Raw genomic sequence first — 18,590 nt, forward strand, 5'->3', positions numbered from 1 at the left:
GAAAAACGAGCAACTCCAGTCACCCCTTCATGTACAAAACGCAAGAGAGCCGCCACATTATACGCACGGATGTCCGGGAGGCTCAAGCCCCCCTCCCCTTTAGCGAGAGTCAATTTCGCATAAGCTATCCTCGCCGCCTTCTGGCGCCATAAAAACGAGGTAAAAATGGACCGTAGCCGCCCCACATCTCGCTGCAGCACCCAAAAGGGCACTGTTTGTAAAGGGTACAGCAATTTGGGTAGGAGGATCATTTTAACCAGAGCCGCCCTCCCCAACAGGGTCAGTGGGAGATCTCGCCAGGCAGAGCACAAGTTTTGAACTTTATCAATAGCAGCTAGCACGTTACTTCTGTACATAACCCGAGGATCAGTATGAAGATAAATACCTAGATATCTCATCGGCTTCCGCACCGGCGGTATCTGCAAATTAGCATGCCAAGGTTCAGGACCCAGGCCAGATAGAGGAAGAAGCTCGGACTTAGCACAATTTACTTGGAGACCCGACAGTACACCAAACTCCGCTACCAAACGCAACGCCACCGGCAAATGAAGGGGCGCCTGATCCAAAAATAATAAAATGTCATCCGCAAACAACGTGATACGGCACTCCACGCTCCCTATCTGGATTCCCCGCAACAAAGGAGTATTACGGATCTTAATGGCGAGCGGCTCCAGTGCCAAGACAAACAGAAGCGGGGAAAGGGGGCATCCCTGACGCGTGCCCCTACACAGCGAGAAGGGGGACGAAAGGCCTCCATTAATGATAAGTCTGGCCTGCGGCAAAGTATATAAGCCCTGAATCCACATAAGGAAGTTCCCGTCCATGCCATACTCCCGAAGCACCCAAAAGAGATACTGCCACGAAATACTGTCAAAGGCTTTCTCCATGTCTAACCCAACGATAGCAGAGGTGCCCCCTCCATCGCGATGTTCATGGATCGCCGTCAAAGCCTTAAGGAGATTCATAGAAGCATACCGTTGGGGTACAAATCCAACCTGATCATCCGCGACAAGCTGGGGCAAGACCAAATTCAGTCGTGCTGCCAGGATGGAAGCCAACAATTTAACATCTTGATTCAGCAACGAAATCGGTCGGTAGGATCCTACCTGGGTAAGATCCTTTCCGGGTTTAGGGAGCAGGGTGATGTGGGCTATGTTACTCCGGAGACCAGAGGTAGACGCGGCTAAAAAGTTAAAGAAATTCCCCAAGGGCTGCGCAAGAAGATCAGGTAAGAGTTTGTAATATTCCGGACCAAAACCATCCGGCCCCGGAGACTTAGTAAGCTTCAACTTTCGGATCCCTAAACGAACTTCCTCTAGAGAGATAGGGGCACTCAGGTGTTCAGCCTGAGTAACGGAGATCCGTGGGAGACAAATATCCCGGAAAAAGGAATCGCGGTCCGCCTCCGTAAAATCCCTTCGCGCATAAAGAGCGCTATAAAAAGCCACAAACTGTTCCTGGATTTGGGCTTCCTGCGTAACGCTATCCCCCCTAGCATTCTTCACCTGCCGGATGATTTGTTTCTTCCGATAAGGCCGAACTAGGTTCGCAAGCAGTTTACCCGCCTTACCTCCCCACCGATAAAGCCGAAACCTCTGATAATATAGATTCTGACGAGTCCGATAGTCCAATATCTCATTGATCTGACGGCGTAACAATTTGATCTGTTGTCCATCCGACGCCGTCAAGGACGTCCGGTGACGGGCACGTAACACAGCCAAGCGGTCCGTAAGAGCAAGAAGTTTCTCTCCCTGCTGTTTCCTTTTAGTGGCCACATATTGAATAATATGGCCCCGCATCACCGCTTTAGAAGCGTCCCAGAACACCTCGGAGTCTACGTCAGGGGTATCATTATGCGCAATATACTCCAGCCAATGGGTCCGCAAATAGAGTCCAAAATCTCGGTCCGAGTACAAAGCCGCCGGGAACCGCCAAGTTCTATCCCCCTTCAGGCCCGTGATCCCTAAAGTAAGCACCACCGCCGAGTGATCAGAGAAGGGGACATCTTCAACAGTAACCCTATCCACGCAGGCGAAAAAATTGGTGGACACCAGAAAGTAATCCAAACGGGAATACGCAGAATGAGGGTTAGAGTAAAAGGTATATTCCCTATCAAATGGATGAAGAGTTCTCCAAGCGTCCACTACCTCCAGCTGAGCACATAAAAAATTCCCCCCCATGCGAGCATAGTGTCTAGGCCGCGGCTTGGCAGGAGAGCAATCCAAGGTCGAATCAGCAGTAATATTAAAATCCCCCCCCACAATCAATTGATAAGTGGGATATTGAGCTAGAATTCCCAGCAGCCCAGAAAAAAAACTATGACTATAAACATTTGGGGCATATAGGTTGCAGAAGAGGAGCTGAGAACCCCAGACCTCTCCCACCACAATGACATATCGGCCATCTCTATCTGAAATAATCTTATGAGTTTGGAATGGTAAGTGTTTGTGCAGTAAAACGGCCACCCCTCTCTGCCTTCCATTGTAAGCGGAGTAACTCACATCTCCCACCCATTCTCTCCGTAGTTTCTCATGTTCAGTACCCGTCAGGTGTGTTTCCTGCAGGAAAGCTACGTCAACGTGGTGTTGCCGAAGCCAAGTGAGGATTTTTTTGCGTTTAACTGGAGAGTGTATACCATCTACATTCAGAGTAACTACAGTTAAGTTAACCATAACTACTGAGCAGAAAAAGCCACCATAGCAATCTATTTGCACAGAAAGAAAAGCATGCCAGAAACCGGACCTCCCAGCCAAGCCCGGCTCCAGAGAAAAACAGACGTCCCGCAGCCCCTCCGGCCCCCCAGTCATCACGACCCTTAATCACCACCCCACCACCCCCATTCACACCCCCCCGACAAGCATCCACAGCCATACAACACACATCCTACCCCCCCTACCACCACACGCCCTACTCCCGGAAAGTTCTCCCCTGACTCTCCAATACCCCAATCCCAAGGAAAACTGTCTGCACACAACCACCCCTCCCCCCTCCCTTACCCTAAGCCGATATCTGGCAGAAAAGGACATCCCGCTAACCGAACCTTGACTCCCTATCCCACCCCATAACACCCCAGTCTATACCCACTCTATAGAGCTACCAGACCCCTGCCCACAAACTCCTACCCAACAAAGCAATACTCCCAACAAACCCGAAAACCCCTACCTCCCAGAAATACGTGAAAAGAAATCCCCTCATGCCCCGATGAAAAGCCCAGCAGTCCCAAAAACAACATCCCCTCAGGGGGCAACCCAGTGAAATCAATAAAGAAATACACAGTAAGATCGGAGCAAAGCACAGGTATTGCACATTACAATCTCCCAGAGACCCACTGGAGCCAGAGAACGGCTACCCCTGCATACCCAAACAATCCACCCCAGACCCAGATCCCCCCTCCAACCCACCCCAAGGTCCAGGAGAGAAAAGTGAGAAGACGCTAGATACAGCAAGCAAAAACCCAGATAAGGAGGAAATCAGAAAAGCGAGGGGACTCAACAGCACGCGCCCCACTCACTGCCCGGCTGAGAACCGTAGCCATGAAGGCAGCAACGAGCAGAAGCAGGCTCACAAAAGGGGCACATAGCCTCGAGCCCCCGCCTAGCAAGAAGAATCACATGAGCAGGATAGTAAAAGAAATAGGAAAAATAAAGGATAGGACCCCGAGACCATTTCCACTCGGTCTAGGGCCCAAGGATCACCAGCTCACACTCCCAACTGGAGACAACAGGTCCTCCCCGGATCCCAGAGGTCCCCAAACAGCAAAGAAAAGAGGGAAAGAGAGGAAAAAAGCCAAATCAAATAGGTGAGCATCACAAAAAGTCCAGATCAGCAATGTTACAGCAGGGTATCATCCTCACAAGGCACAGAGCTGGATCGAGTCTCCGTTGCAGTGCAGACTGGAAAGGTAAGGTACAGGCAAGTGCAGGATACTCAGTCTGGCAAGCTCTCTAGAAAGGCTCGAATTTCCGCCGGAGTGTTAAAATAGTGCGATTTGTTGGCATGGTGGACCCTCAGTTTTGCCGGGTATTGCAAGGCAAAACGCAGCTGCTTCGTGTGGAGCTGCGTGCAATACGGAGCCATAGCACGGCGCTGCTCAGAGACCCGAGGGGAGTAATCCTGAAACAGGAGAAGCCGCTGGCCTTCATACGAGACTGTGCCTTTCGCTTTATATTGAAGCATAAGCTTAGTCTTGTCAGCGAAATTAAGAATACGTGCAATGACCGGCCTCGGCTTCCGTTCTCCCTCCCTGTAGGCTCCGATCCGATGCACTCTCTCAACCAGGAGGGGCGAATCTCCATTATCCATCTCCAACTCCTTAGGTAGCCACGTGGAGACCAGGTCATGCAAACTCGCACCCGAAATTGATTCTGGAAGTCCGATAAGCCGTATGTTATTTCTACGGCTCCTGTTCTCAATATCTTCAGCCCGGTCCTCCAGTTTGCGGCACTTCTCCTCCAGGGCACGGACTCCCGCCTCCAGAGCCACCGTGCGATCATCCTGCTCCGAGACCCTGTCCTCCACGTGTTGCAGGCGAGTGGTCTGCCGCTCCACCGAGTCTTTTAGACCGTCAACCGTGGATTGCAAGCGCGTTAGCTTGTCGTCCAAAAAGGTTGTAAGATGTTTTTTCAGCTCCTCGATTGCATCCGCCTGCAGCATGATGGTGGGGGTGAGCTGCATGCGGTCAGATGAAGTATTATCCGCCATCTTAGCTGGTGTAGCAGGGCCTCTTACAACTTTAGTAGACCTCTGGACTCTGGCCGGCATAACGAAGCGCCCCTGCCAGAATTGGTACAGACGAGCAGCCAAGACCTTGCCCCAACCGGTAGCCAAAGAAAACAGGCTGGAAATGCAAATATATAGCGGGATATGGCTAAAAATCAGCCCAGAGTTCGGGAGAGGTACTCAGACACGTCTGATCAGGATGAGTGCATCACGTGACCCCCGGGCGTTGGGCTTCTAATAGATATTTGGGTTATGTTCGTCCAGTGTCTTCCTGATTGTGCTGTCAATTTTTTCTTTGTTTTCTGTTTAGTTTCCATCCGGAATTTGCCAGTTGATATTTGTATCTGACTGTTCTGGGCGCAAAAACATGCAGCTGAATCCAGACGGAGGTTGAATCTTGGCCTGGCTGGTCTTGGTATCGACATTCACTGGATGGGACAGCGAGGAATGCGCTGGAATCAACTTTTGCCTACATTGTTGGAAGGTGCACGTTTTTCATATCCTGATTTAATTTTGATACATTTGGGTGGGAATGATTTATGTTATGTTAAGGGTGTTGATTTAATTAACCAGATGAAGAGGGATTTTATCCATATCTTCTCACAATTTCCTTTAACTCGTATAGTATGGTCCAAGATTATCCCTCGTTTGCTATGGAAGGATGCTCGCTCTGAGCAAGGGATTGAGCGTCTGCGGCAGCGTATGAACGTGGATGTGGCTAGATGGGTTGGATGTATGGGGGGTATGATATTGAGTCATGATTTGTTGACTGCGGATTGTCCTGGTCTCTATCGCCCTGATGGAGTCCACTTATCTGATATAGGGTTAAACATTTTCTTAAGCACAGTTCAGGATTTGTTAGAATCTTTATACCAGGCTTGATTTGGCTGCAGTTTAGTGCATTTAGTGGGGAGCGGTGACAAGCGTATGCTGTCACCGCTTTGGTGGAAATGGGAAGGGAATCCTTCCAGTCGGCCAGGGAGGTGGGAAGAATAAGTAGTGAATATAATGTTGTAGACTGTGTGCGGCACCGCCACAGACAGATGTGAGGCCGGGCGACACCGCAGGTCTTGCTATTGGATTTATTGGAATTGAATTTAAGATATGGGAATTTGGGGGCAGAGCAGCTAGGTCGTGACCGACTAGCTGTTGGGGAAAGGAAACTAAAGGCCGCCAAGGAAGAGAGGGATAAAAGTGGATGTATATTGTTAGTTGTTTAAATGAATTAATAAAGCTGCGGCCAAATTTTCAGCCAAGTGTTTGTAGTTTTATTTATAGTAATTTGTGAGTTGTGTGCATGGTGCGAGTCCGAATGTTATGAAAGCTCACTGTGTATAACAGAGGGCTCATAATATTGGCGAGCCCAGCAAAAAATATTTATTGAAAGAATCATGGGGGGGGGATAGAAAAGGGGGATGATGATTGGGTAAGTGTGGGCAGTTGGTGAGGAAAGTTAAAGCTGGGATTGGTGGAACTTGGAATGTGGAAAGAGGATTAGAATGGTGAGTGATTTGTGGGAATGATTGGGGTAGTGATTGGTGGAATTCGGGCGGGAGAAGTGAGGTGTTGGTTGAGGGAGGTTGGGTGGTTGAGGGAGATTGGGTATGAGGAGGGCAGGCGTCTGTGGAAAAGAAAAAATTTAAGGGAGTGGGTATTTGAAGTTATTTTAGTTGCCTGCCCTTCCCTCCCTGTTGGTTGGGTTTGTATTTTGGAAAAGGTTTAGGATTTTGCGGATTCGGGGGGGGTGAGGGGGAGGGGAGAGGGTTCATTGGGTTGGTTATGGATGGGGTGTTGTTGTTATGAGGATGTTTAGTGGGGTGGGGGGGTGGGTCGCAGCTGTGCGGAAATGGGAAGGGGATCCTTCCAGGCGGCCAGGGATGTGGGAAGAATAAGTAGTGATTATAATGTTGTAGACTTTGTGCGGTACCACCACAGACAGATGTGAGGCCGGGCGACACCGCAGGTCTTGCTACTGGGTTTATTGGAATTGAATTTAAGATATGGGAATTTGGGGGCAGAGCAGCTAGGCCGTGACCGACTAGCTGTTGGGGAAAGATTTCTATCCCTTTTAGACATAATTTTCTCTCTCTCTTGATTTCTTTTTATTCTAAAAGGCCACGGAGGTTTGGGTATGGCTATGAGGAGGCCACTACATCCTTTTTGGATGTTTTTTTCTTTTTGCTCCAGTTTATCTCATAGTCTGTAGACTAACATTTATTTCTATATATTGAACTATCACACGCTTACGCATTCTGGAGTCATATGCGCATTACAGACAGATTCCTACTGGGTTTTACATACCGGTGCGTTTCCTCCAATTCCTCTCTTGCTCAATTCAGCTTCAGCATTCTCCAGGATTCTAGCTTTTAGTGTTGACTTTTTTCCTTTCTCCGGATTTCTACCCTTTGAAAACAGAAATCTTGAGAGTTGGAAAAAATCTGAACCTACAGATAATAGACACAACATGCGACAGAAGGGAAATGGTTAGGATACATTGCATTAAAATTAAATTAAAAAAGGAAACTTGGAAGAACGAGAGGGAAACAGGGAATATCTGATGTCTAGCCATTGTCAGTCTCATGAACAATTAGTCCTAGGGATAGATCTCATAGAAGTTATAGTGGAACATTGCACGCCATTAAAACACAAGTTTGAAGATTTGAGATGTCTTGCTATAGATATTGAACACAAATCTATGCAGGTAGGAGATCGAGTTCAAAGACTTAAAACAAAGAGAATTGCAGTGGATTCAAAGACTGAATAGTTTATTTCCTGATGACATTAACAGCATTACTGAATGGTCTGTGTTCATATGAGAAGATCCTGCACTATTTGTTGTGGAGGGATGGGTGTCTCAAACTGGATATGGTCATTACTGTTGTTACTCATGATGTAAATTAAATCAAACAAATATGCCTTATGAGAATTTTAAACTTTCATACATTCCTAATACGCATACACCGGTCCGCTTGAAAATATAAGCGCCATTTTTTTAAGCATTCATGAGCAGCAGAAGTTAATGCTTATGAGAGAAGTGTACGTACCTACAAGTTTTTCCTTTTTCATATAATGTCGCGATGCAAAAGTTTTTGGAAGGAAGTAATTTGTTGAATTACATTTTAGTTTTAAGAACATTCAAGATTGTCAGCATTGGCAACTATGTTAGAATTTTACCACGCATGTGTTGGTGTTCAGGAGTATCAAATGCACCATGCTTAAATTGAGAAGCATTAACAGTGAATATTTATGAAGGAAACGTAGGTGCTTACAGGATATATTTTTATTTATGTGATGTTAAAGTACAAATTCATTTGGATTACAGTAAAACCTTGGGTTGTGGGCATAATTTGTTCCAGAAGCATGTTCTTAATCCAAAGCACTCTTATATCAAAGCGAATTTCCCCATAGGAAATAATGGAAACTCAGACGATTCGTTCGTTCCACAACCCAAAAACTTTAATACAAAATACTGTATGCTATGAGCATTTGAGCTATGGGTAAATTGGGTGTGACACTTCTATTACATTCAGCCGCACTCGGCGTAAGATGCGTGTATGTTGTGCATGCTTGAACTGTGGGTAAATCGGGTGTGATACTTTTATTATGTTCAGCTTTTATTACATTCAGCCACACTAAGTGTACGCTTATGTGATTTAGTATATTAAATCACATAATTGCACCCTCTACCCCTTTCCTCTTTAGGCCATCCTTTGAGTCCCATTTTGTTTTCTATCTAGGATTTTAGCCTTTTTTCTTTTTCCACATTTATTTCCCTTTTAGACATAATTTTTCTCTCTCTCTAGATTTCTTTCCTTTAGGGGAAAAAACATTTTACATTTCTCTGAGCAGGCTTTAAGATAAGCCTTTCACCTCTCTTTAGACTGCTAACCTTTTAGGACAGACATTTTACTTTCCTGATGCATTTTGCCCCTCTGATAGACTATTTCTCTCTCTCTAGATTTCTATGTATTCAGTCTTCTAAACTTTGAGGACAGACTTTAACTCCTCTCCAAACTTTAAGCCTTTGGGGATAGTTTCTTCTCTCAAGATGTAAAGCCTTTGGGAGACTTCTTTAAAACTCTCTAGATATCTATCCTTTTGTGCCAACTTGATTTTTATTTCCAGAATTCTAGCATTATTGACAGATTTCCCTCTCTCCAGAATTCTCTCTTTGGACAAAACTATTTCCTCTCTTCATACTTCTATCCTTTGCTGCATATATTTTCCTTAGATTTCTACCCTGTGAAGACAGACTTTTTTCTTCTGTCTAGATTAGTAATCTTTGTGTTCAGATTATTTCCTTTTCTCTCCAGATTTCTGTCCTTTGGTTCAGATGTATTTCTTCTCTCTAGGTTTCTAGATTTTAAGATTGTCTTTTTTCTTTTTTCCACATTTCTATCCTTTAAAGACAGAATTATTCTCTCTCTTTTGATTTCTAGCCTTTGAGAAAACATTAACCTTTCTACAAGCTTTTATACTTTAGAACAAACCTTTCTCCTCTCTCCAGAAGTCCCTACAAAACTTTTTTCTCCAATTTCTTTTTATTCTAAAAGGCCACGGAGGTTTGGGTGTGGCTATAAGGGGAGATGAGGAAGCCACTACATCCTTTTTGGAAGTTTTTTTCGTTTTGCTCCAGTTTATCTCATAGTCTGTGGACTGACATTTTTTTCTATATAGTCTACTATCAGATGCTTACGCATTCTGGAGTCATATGCGCATTACAAACATGTTCCTACTGGGTTTTACATACCGGTGCGTTTCCTCCAATTCCACTCTTGCTCAATTCAGCTTCAGCGTTCTCCAGGATTCTAGCTTTTAGGGTTGACTTTTTTCCTTTCTCCGGATTTCTACCCTTTGAAGACAGAAATCTGCAGAGTTGGAAAAAATCTGAACCCACAGTCTATTAATCTGGACAAAAGAAAAAGTCTATCCTTTGAGTCACATGTTTTTCTTCTATCTAGGATTTTAGCCTTGTTTCCTTATTCCAGATTTCTATCCCTTTTAGACATAATTTTCTCTCTCTATTGATTTTTTACCTTTAGGGAAAAACATTTCCATTTCTCTGAGCTAGACTTAAGACAAGCTTTTCACCTCTCTCTAGACTAACCTTTTAGGACAGACATTTTCATTTTCTCCATGCATCTTACCCTTGTGATAGGCTATTTCTCTCTCTCTCTAGATTTCTATGTATTCAGTCTTCTGAACTTTCCAGACTTTAAGACTTTGAGGATAGTTTCTTCTCTCAAGATGTCAAGCCTTTGGAAGACTTGTTTTCAATTCTCTAGAACCTTTGGTGCCAACTTGATTTTTATTTCCAGAATTCTAGCTTTATTGACAGACTAGTATTTAATCCCGTTAACATTAACGGGTGCTAGTAAAGCCTCCTTCCCTCATATGTCCCCTATATTCAGCCCCAGCTCCAAACCCATTTTTACCCCCATCCCCCTTCTCCCATCTGTTCCCTTTCAGCCCGAACCCCCTTTTCTCACCAGCAGCATTGCCCTGCCCACTCCACTTCCCTGTCCAGCAGCACCTCTTCCCTGCTCCCCCTGTCCTTCTTCCTTGCTCCCACAGTCCAGTATCACTTCTTCCCTCCTCCCCCTGTCCCTCCTCCCTGCTCCCACGGTCCAGTAGCACCTCTTCCCTGCTCCCCCTGTCCCTCTTTCCTGCTCCCACGTTCCAGTAGCACCTCTTACCTGCTCCCCCGGCCCAATAGCACCTCTTCCCTGCTTCCCCTGTCCGTCTTCCTTGCTCCCCCGGTTCAACATCACCTCTTCCTGGCGGGCTGCATGTCAGGAGCGCTGGCTGCTCGGAGCTTCAGGCGTCATCCTGAGAGCCTGCCTTGCGGTTGGGCGTCCGTGGCGTTTTCTTCAGTTAGCGCACAGTGGTTGCACAGTTGGAGCTGTGCGCCGGGCCTTTTAGGCAGAGTCGGCACGTGTTTTCGGGCTGCCTTCGAGGCTCCATTTCCGTGCTGCTTGTCTTAGAGGGATGTGTCGGGAGGGGGGCTCCTGTGCGCAACTCCCTTATGGTCGGCACTGTGTTGGGGCTTCTACTGGGCAGTGACCTGTTGGCTCGGCGTTGTGCACATGTGAGGAGTGACAGAGCAGCGGGCAGAGAGAGAGCTTGCCTGTGCTTCTTCAAGCGGTTGGTGAGCGAGGACGGGAGGAGTGGAGTGGCCAGAGTGTTCCCTGCCGCCGCGTTCTAAAATAGAATCCGGCCACGGATCAGAAAACATGGTGACAGGGAACATTATATAGGATGTAAGTCTTTCTTTCTCCCTAGCCCTTTTCTTTCTGTCTCTCTCCCTTGCCCACTGTCTGTCTTTTTTTTTTGTTTGTTTGTTTATCTCTTTCTTTTCTTGGTTTCTGGCTGTCTGTCTTTATTTCTGTCTATCTCTCTGTCTTTCTATCTGTCCCCCTGTCTGTATATCATTCTTTCTCTCTTTCTCCTTGGCCGCTGGCCGTCTGTATGTCTTTTTTTCTTTCTTTCTCTCTCTCTCTCTCTCCTTGGCCGCTGTCTGTCTCTGTATTTTTTTTTTCTCTCTCTCTCTCTCTCTCCTTGGCTTTGTAACAGCGGCTGCACACCCCAAAACCGACACTCTCCACTAACAGGAGAGAAAATGCCGGCGCTGCCGCTTGAAACCGCCACTCTCTTGCCGGTCCACAAACTGCCAAATGCTCCTGAAGACGACCGTGCTGACAAAACTCCACAGTCGCGCGCCTCCAGCCCCTGCAAGCGCCGTGAGGTGTCAATTAGAATACTGCCACAGAAGCACACCTCACGGCGCCAGGACTCACGATTTTTCAAGAGCGCATGCGCGCTCTAGCATTTTATTATTATGATTTCCCTTTCTCCAGAATTCTCTCCTTTGGACAAACCTATTTCTTCTCTTCATACTTTTATCCTTTGCACATATATTTTCCTTTTCTACAGATTTCTACCCTGTGAAGACATACTTTTTTCTTCTGTCTAGATTTGTAAACTTTGGATTCAGATTATTTTCTTCTCTCCAGATTTCTATCTTTTGGTTCAGCCGTTTTTCTTCTCCATGTTTGTAGATTTTAAGATTGCCTTTTTTCCATTTTCCAGATTTCCATCCTTTAAAGACAGAATTTTTCTCTCTCTTTTGATTTCTAGCCTTTGAGGAAACATTACCCTTTCTACAAGCTTTTAGCCTTTAGAACAAACCTTTCTCCTCTCTCCAGAATTTTCTACAAAACTTTTTCCTACAATTTCTTTTTATTTTAAAAGGCCACGGAGGTTTGGGTGTGGCTATAAGGGGAGATGAGGAGGCCACTACATCCTTTTTGGATGTTTTTTTCTTTTTGCTCCAGTTTATCTCATAGTCTGTGGACTGACATTTCTTTCTATATAATCTACTATTAGACGCTTACGCATTCTGGAGTCATATGCACATTACAGACATGTTCCTACTGGGTTTTACAAACCGGTGCGTTTCCTCCAATTCCTCTCTTGCTCAATTCAGCTTCAGCATTCTCCAGGATTCTAGCTTTTAGGGTTGACTTTTTTCCTTTCTCTGGATTTTTACCCTTTCAAGACAGAAATCTGCAGAGATGGAAAAAATCTGAACCTACATTCTATTAATCTGGACAAAAGAAAAAGTCTATCCTTTGAGTCACGTTTTTCTTCTATCTAGGATTTTAGCCTTGTTTCCTTATTCCAGATTTCTATCCCTTTTAGATATAATTTTCTCTCTCTCTTGATTTCTTACCTTTAGGGAAAAACATTTCCATTTCTCTGAGCTAGACTTAAGACAAGCTTTTCAGCTCTCTCTAGACTTTTAGGACAGACATTTTCATCTTCTCCATGAATTTTACCCTTGTGATAGGCTATTTCTCTCTCTATATATATTTCTATGTATTCAGTCTTCTGAACTTTCCAGACTTTAAGACTTGGAGGATAGTTTCTTCTCTCAAGATGTCAAGCCTATGGAAGACTTGTTTTCAATTCTCTAGATATCTATCCTTTTGTGCCAACTTGATTTTTATTTCCAGAATTCTAGCTTTATTGACAGACTAGTGTTTAATCCCGTTAACATTAACGGGTGCTAGTAAAGCCTCCTTCCCTCACATGTCCTCTATTTTTAGCCCCAGCTCCCAACCCATTTTTACCCCCCCAACCCCCTTCTCCCATCTGTTCCCTTTCAGCCCGAGCCCCCTTTTTTCACCAGCAGCATTTCCCTGCCCACTCCACTTCCCTGTCCAGCAGCACCTCTTCCCTGCTCCTGCTGTCTCTCTTCCTTGCTCCCACAGTCCAGTATCACTTCTTCCCTCCTCCCCCTGTCCCTCCTCCCTGCTCACACGGTCCAGTAGCACCTCTTCCCTGCTCCCCTCTTTCCTGCTCCCACGGTCCAGTAGCACCTCTTCCCTGCTCCCCCTGTTCCTCTTCCTTGCTCCCCGGTCCAGTAGCACCTCTTCCCTGCTCCCCTCTTTCCTGCTCCCACGGTCCAGTAGCACCTCTTCCCTGCTCCCCCTGTCCGTCTTCCTTGCTCCGCCGGTCCAACAGCACCTCTTCCTGGCGGGCTGCATGTCAGGAGCGCTGGCTGCTCGGAGCTGCAGGCGTCATCCTGAGAGCCTGCCTTACGGGCGGGTGTCCGTGGCGTTTTCTTCAGTTAGCGCACAGTGGTTGCACGGTTGGAGCTGTGCGCCGGGCCTGTTAGGCACAGTTGGCACGTGTTTTCGGGCTGCCTTCGGGGCTCCATGTCCGTGCTGCTTGTCTTGGAGGGTTGTGTCGGGGCGGGGCTCCAGTTCGCAATTCCCTTATGGTCGGCGCTGTGTTGGGGCTTCTACTGGGCAGTGACCTGTTGGCTCGGCGTTGTGCGCGTGTGAGGAGTGACAGAGCGGCGGGCAGAGAGAGAGCTTGCCTGTGCTTCTTCCAGCGGTTGGTGAGCGAGGACGGGAGGAGTGGAGTGGCCAGAGTGTTCCCTGCCGCCGCGTTCTAAAATAGAATCCGGCCACGGATCAGAAAACATGGCGACAGGGAACATTATATAGGATGTATGTCTTTCTTTCTCCCTGGCCCTTTTCTTTCTGTCTCTCTCCCTTGCCCACTGTCTGTCTTTTTTTTTTGTTTGTTTGTTTCTCTCTTTCTTTTCTTGGTTTCTGGCTGTCTGTCTTTATTTCTGTCTATCTCTCTGCCTTTCTGTCTTTCTATCTGTCCCCCTGTCTGTATATCATTCTTTCTCTCTTTCTCCTTGGCCGCTGGCCGTCTGTATGTCTTTTTTCTTTCTTTCTCTCTCTCTCCTTGGCCGCTGTCTGTCTCTGTATTTTTTTTTTTTTCTCTCTCTCTCTCTCTCCTTGGCTGTTGGCTGTCTGTTTTTCTATCTGTCTGTCTTTCTGGCATCCTGTCTGTCTGACATTCTTTCTTACTATCTGTCTCTCTAACCCCTTGTCTGCTTGTCTTTCCTTCTGTCTGTCTTTCTCCCTTTTTGTCTGTCATTCTTTCTCTCTGTCTCCTTGGCCGCTGTCTATCTGTCTGGTTTTTTCTTTCTCTTACATTACATTACATTAGTGATTTCTATTCCGCTTGTGCCTTGCGGTTCTAAGCGGATTACAAATTAGAAGATATCTGGATATTACCGAGAGAATTATATAACAGTGATTCTTGTACATTACATAATATAATTGAAAAATTACATATAAAGATTCAAGTAGTTATAGGATACAGTGGAGAAAAACAATATGTTCAGGTAATAGAAGAAGATTACCTAGCATTGAAGGAAAAAGTTTATTGGATACTTGTGGTAGATGCTTTTTAAGGAATCTGAATGTTTTGGTTTTTTTTTTATGGTAGGTGAGGTTCGAGGGAATGACTGATGTGCTATTCGCTTGGGAGAAAGCATGTACGATTGGGAGGAGATTAGTGAGTGAGGACGTGTTTTTTGAATAGGACTGTTTTGATTTCTTTTCGAAACACTTTGATGTCTGTTGTTTTGATCATCAGTTTGGTGATGTTGGGTCAATTTTCGCTGCCTGTGTCGCCAGAAGGCTGTCGTAAAGTTTCTTACGTCGGGTACCATTATGAGGGGGGAAGATGAATAGGTTCTGAGTTCTCCTTGACCTGGGTGAGTGGTAGCGGTTTGGCGGTTGCTTAAGTAGCTGGGGGCAGTGCCATGGGTTACTTTAAATAGTAGACAATAGAATTTGAATTGAGTTCTTGCTTTTATTGAAAGCCAGTGAGAGTCTACATAGGCGAGAGTAATGTGGTCAAATTTTCTAAGAGCGTAGATGAGTCTGATGGCTGTGTTTTGAATGGTCCTTGGCTGCTGGCTGTCTGTCTTTCTGGCCCACTGTCTGTCTGTCATTCTTTCTTTATTTCTCTATCTCTTTCCTTTGCCGCTGTGTGGATGGCTGTCTTTCTGTCTTTCTGCCTGGCCCCCTGTTTATCTTTCTGGCTGTCTCTCTGCCTGGCCCTCTGTCTCTCTCCCTGGCAACCAGTTTTTGTTTCTCTGTCTCTGCCTGGCTCCCTGTTTTTCTTTCTCTCTGTGTCTCTGCCTGGCCCCCTGTTTTTCTGTCTCTCTGTCTTTCTGCCTGCCCCCTGCCTTTCCTTCTGTCTCTCTCTCTTTCCTTGGCCATTGTATGGATGGCTATCTTTCTTTCTGTCTGTCTTTCTGTCTGGCCCCCTATTTATCTTTCTGGCTGTCTCTCTCCCTGGCCCCAATTTTTTGTTTGTCTGTCTCTCTGTCTTTCTGCCTGGCTCCCTGTTTTTCTTTCTCTCTGTCTCTCTGCCTGACCCCTTGTTTTTCTGTCTCTCTGTCTTTCTGCCTGACCCCTGTCTTTCTTTCTGTCTCTCTCTCTCTCTGCCTTGCCCCCTGCCTGTATTTCTCTGTCTCTTCTGGCTCCATTCTCTCTGTTGGCCTCCCAGCACACCCCTCCCTCCAAATTATCCCTCTTTCCCTCTCCCCCTCCACTTCCCTGAGCCGTATTTTTTTTTTTAACTTTGTAACAGCGGCTGCACACCCCAAAACCGACACTCTCCACTAACAAGAGAGAAAATGCCGGCGCTGCCGCTTGAAACAGCCACTCTCTTGCCGGTCCACAAACTGCCAAATGCTCCTGAAGACGACCGCGCTGACAAAACTCCACAGTCGCGCGCCTCCAGTCCCTGCAAGCGCCGTGAGGTGTCAATTAGAATACTGCCACAGAAGCACACCTCACGGCGCCAGGACTCACGATTTTTCAAGAGCGCATGCGCGCTCTAGCATTTTATTATTATGATTTCCCTCTCTCCAGAATTCTCTCCTTTGGACAAACCTATTTCTTCTCTTCATACTTTTATCCTTTGCACATATATTTTCCTTTTCTCCAGATTTCTACCCTGTGAAGACATACTTTTTTCTTCTGTCTAGATTTGTAAACTTTGGGTTCAGATTATTTTCTTATCTCCAGATTTCTATCTTTTGGTTCAGCCGTTTTTCTTCTCCATGTTTGTAGATTTTAAGATTGCCTTTTTTCCATTTTCCAGATTTCCATCCTTTAAAGACAGAATTTTTCTCTCTCTTTTGATTTCTAGCCTTTGAGGAAACATTACCCTTTCTACAAGTTTTTAGCCTTTAGAACAAACCTTTCTCCTCTCTCCAGAATTTTCTACAAAACTTTTTCCTCCAATTTCTTTTTATTCTAAAAGGCCACGGAGGTTTGGGTGTAGCTATAAGGGGAGATGAGGAGGCCACTACATCCTTTTTGGATGTTTTTTTCTTTTTGCTCCAGTTTATCTCATAGTCTGTGGACTGACATTTCTTTCTATATAATCTACTGTTAGACGCTTATGCATTCTGGAGTCATATGCGCATTACAGACATGTTCCTACTGGGTTTTACATACCGGTGCGTTTCCTCCAATTCCTCTCTTGCTCAATTCAGCTTCAGCATTTTCTAGAATTCTAGCTTTTAGTGTTGACTTTATTCCTTTCTCCAGATTTCTACCCTTTGAAGACAGAAATCTAGAGAGTTCGAAAACATCTGAACCCACAGTTAAGTCTATCCTTTGAGTCCCATGTTTTTCTTCTATCTAGGATTTTAGCCTTTTTTCTTTTTCCAGATTTCTATCCCTTTTAGACATAATTTTTCTCTCTCTCTTGATTTCTTTCCTTTAGGGGAAAAAACATTTTACATTTATCTGAGCTAGCCTTAAGATAAGCCTTTCACCTCTCTCTATACTGCTAACCATTAATGACAGACATTTTACTTCTCTCCATGCATTTTACCCTTCTGATAGACTATTTCTCTCTCTCTCTCTCTAGATTTCTATGTATTCAGTCTTCTGAACTTTGGGGACAGACTTTAACCCCTCTCTGGACTTTAAGCCTTTGGGGATAGTTTCTTCTCTCAAGATGTCAAGCCTTTGGGAGACATGTTTAAAACTCTCTCTATATATATATATACTTTTTATGCCAATTTGTTTTTTATTTCCAGAATTCTAGCATTATTGACAGATTTCCCTCTCTCCAGAATTCTCTATTTGGAAAAATCTATTTCCTCTCTTCATATTTCTATCCTTTCCTGCATAATTTCCTTAGATTTCTAACCTGTGAAAAAAGACTTTTTTCTTCTGTCTAGATTTGTAATCTTTGGGTTCAGATTATTTCCTTTTCTCTCCAGATTTCTGTCCTTTGGTTCAGAAGTATTTCTTCTCTCTAGTTTCTAGATTTTAAGATTGTCTTTTTTCTTTTTTCCACATTTCTATCCTTTAAAGACAGAATTATTCTCTCTCTTTTGATATCTAGCCTTTGAGAAAATATTTCCCTTTCTCCAAGCTTTAAACCTTTAGAACAAACCTTTCTCCTCTCGCCAGAATTCCCTACAAAATTTTTTGTTCCAATTTCTTTTTATTCTAAAAGGCCACGGAGGCTTGGGTGTGGCTATAAGGGGAGATGAGGAGGCCACTACATCCTTTTTGGATGTTTTTTTCTTTTTGCTCCAGTTTATCTCATAGTCTGTGGACTGACATTTTTTTCTATATAGTCTACTATTAGACGCTTACGCATTCTGGAGTCATATGCGCATTACAGACATATTCCTACTGGGTTTTACATACCGATGCGTTTCCTCCATTTCCTCTCTTGCTCAATTCAGCTTCAGCATTTTCCAGAATTCTAGCTTTTATTATTGACTTTTTTCCTTTCCTGGATTTCTACCCTTTGAAGTCAGAAATCTGGAGAGTTGGAAAAAATCTGAACCCATAGTTAAGTCTATCCTTTGAGTACCATGTTTTTCTTCTCTCTGGGATTTTAGCCTTTTTTCCTTTTTCTAGATTTCTATACCTTGTAGACATAATTTTGCTCTCTCCCTTGATTTCTTTCCTTTATGGGAAAAAATATTTTACATTTCTCTGAGCAAGCCTTAAGATAAGCCTTTCACCTTTCTCTATACTGCTAATCTTTTAGGACAGACATTTTAATTTTCTCCATGCATTTTACCCTTGTGATAGGCTATTTGTCTCTCTCTCTAGATTTCTATGTATTCAGTCTTCTGAACTTTGGGGACAAACTTTTACCCCCTTTCCAGATTTTAAGCCTTTGGTGATAGTTTCTTCTCTCAAGATGTCAAGCCTTTGGGAGACTTGTTTAAAACTCTCTAGATATCTATCCTTTTGTGCCAACTTGTTTTATATTTCCAGAATTCTAGCTTTATTGACAGATTTCTCTCTTTCCAGAATTCTCTCCTTTGGACAAACTTATTTCCTCTCTTCATACTTTTATCCTTTCCAACATACGTTTTCCTTTTCTCCAGATTTCTACCCTGTGATGACATACTTTTTTATTCTGTTTAGATTTGTAAACTTTGGGTTCAGATTATTTCCTTCTCTCTCCAGATTTCTATCTTTTGGTTCAGACGTTTTTCTTCTCTTTAG

At 44.7% G+C, this 18,590-nt stretch overlaps 1 protein-coding gene across 1 annotated transcript in view; it reads right to left on the bottom strand.

Annotated features, from left to right (window-relative positions):
* The window catches only part of ZNF366 (zinc finger protein 366), a 276,041-nt gene that overhangs the window by 125,947 nt on the left and 131,504 nt on the right, over window positions 1–18,590 (bottom strand). The window contains exon 2 of the mRNA XM_033929137.1: window positions 7,021–7,163. The gene's annotated coding sequence lies outside the window, so the exon portion shown is untranslated. The remainder of the gene's footprint in view (window positions 1–7,020; window positions 7,164–18,590) is intronic.

The sequence above is a fragment of the Geotrypetes seraphini genome, chromosome 1, assembly GCF_902459505.1.
Source record: "Geotrypetes seraphini chromosome 1, aGeoSer1.1, whole genome shotgun sequence".
NCBI lineage: Eukaryota > Metazoa > Chordata > Amphibia > Gymnophiona > Dermophiidae > Geotrypetes > Geotrypetes seraphini.